Source organism: Alligator sinensis, unplaced genomic scaffold (assembly GCF_000455745.1).
Source record: "Alligator sinensis unplaced genomic scaffold, ASM45574v1 scaffold666_1, whole genome shotgun sequence".
In the NCBI taxonomy this organism is placed as follows: domain Eukaryota; kingdom Metazoa; phylum Chordata; order Crocodylia; family Alligatoridae; genus Alligator; species Alligator sinensis.
In genome coordinates, this window is record NW_005842216.1 from 1,241,274 (window position 1) to 1,242,921 (window position 1,648).

Genomic DNA, 1,648 nt, shown 5'->3' on the forward strand with positions numbered 1-1,648 from the left:
GCCCCTCCTGAATCTTGACTTGCATGACCAGCACTTGTTGTCCCGGTCCTCTCGTCATGTTGCTGGCCTCCCATGTCCTCACCTGACCATTTCTAACACCCCTGTTCCTTCACTTTAGTCCTCCCACTACTTCCCCATGCTCCCTGATTGCTCCAGCTTCTCCCTCAGCTCTCATGCTACCTTGGTATTCCAGCACTGCCCTTTTCAAAATGCTGTATCTGATGTTGCTGCATATTGTCATTGACACTGGTCCTTTGTGCTATCCTTGGTCACATTTCCATATACTACTTATGCCTCCCAGACACCATTAAGGAATTAATATAGATAACATCATTTTGAGTGTGCATAATCTATATAGCCCTATGTACTAGGATAGATTGGATAAAACTAGGGTACATTGCCTCCCCTTCTTGTCTGGTTTTCAACCCACCTCCACTTGTGTTATTTTTAAATGCATATGGGTAGCATTGGATTACCTGGATTCATCAGGGCAGATGAGGAATGACAGAAAAGCCTGTGTCCATGTTGATAGTAGTTGCCAAAATGAATAACTTGCAGTTTGATTTCTATAAAGCATGAGGGAAGACAGACTACTAGTTTGAGGAAAAACAGCCATCCCCCTTACTTTGAGAAGCCTCTTCAGAAAGCTTAGAAATAAAGCTGGGAGTGGGGATTGCCTTTAGAGCTATTCAGTTTGTAAGAGAGTAAGAGGTAGAAGTGTATAAAGCAAATGAATATCACAAAGAAAGACTGCTTTTTTTTCATATGCACCTTGTCCTGTAAAACAACAAAAACCCATCCACAGTAGTCCTTTGGGACCCATAAAACTTGCAGCTGTCACTGATTTGTTGGGATGCTATACATTAGCTATATCTCTCTATACATTACTATTATACATAACCTTCAAAACTTCAAAATCAGTCATTAGATTTGAAACTTAGATTTTCTTTTCTTCTCAATGCTCTTCATGGGATATCTATCGCCTCTGGGACTTAACTGAATCTAGGATTGCTGGCACTTCCACTTCTAGGGACACCACAGAATAATTCTGGGTATAGCAGGGCCAGTTGGGCCCCTTGTTTGTTAACCATCTGCCTCCACTTCAGATGGCTCCTCTGCTCAGTGTCTGTCTCCATATTTATGGTCTTATGCTTCTCCTGTAATTGTTCATGCAAGCACCTTTGTGCTTTCTCCCATGTTGCTCCTCAGATTTGGGAGGAAGTCTCTGTAAAGCTACAACCTGCAAAGCTACCCCATTACCCTCCTTCTTTCCCCTACTTAAAAGTCTTCACCATAGATGGAGGGAGAAAATATTATTGGGGGGGGCTAAGTGCATGCATCAGCACAACAACTACAATTCCCATTGTGCTCTGCATGGTGTGACACATGCGCGGTTAGCCTTTTCGTCCTCAGCCATGTGGAGCTGAGTGCACGTGGGTTGCTGGTCCAGCTGCATGCTGAAAAGTGCCATGGTGCTGCTGCTGTCACTGATTCACTGCCTATGGTCTCCATTGAGGTGAAGCCTACAAGCAAGCATCAGTTATCAGGCTGCTGATGTGCTATGACTACTGCTTATATTGTTGGTTAATGTTGCCTCATTGTTTTCATATGTTTTCTTGTCTTATGCTTCGATTGTAAACTCTGTAGG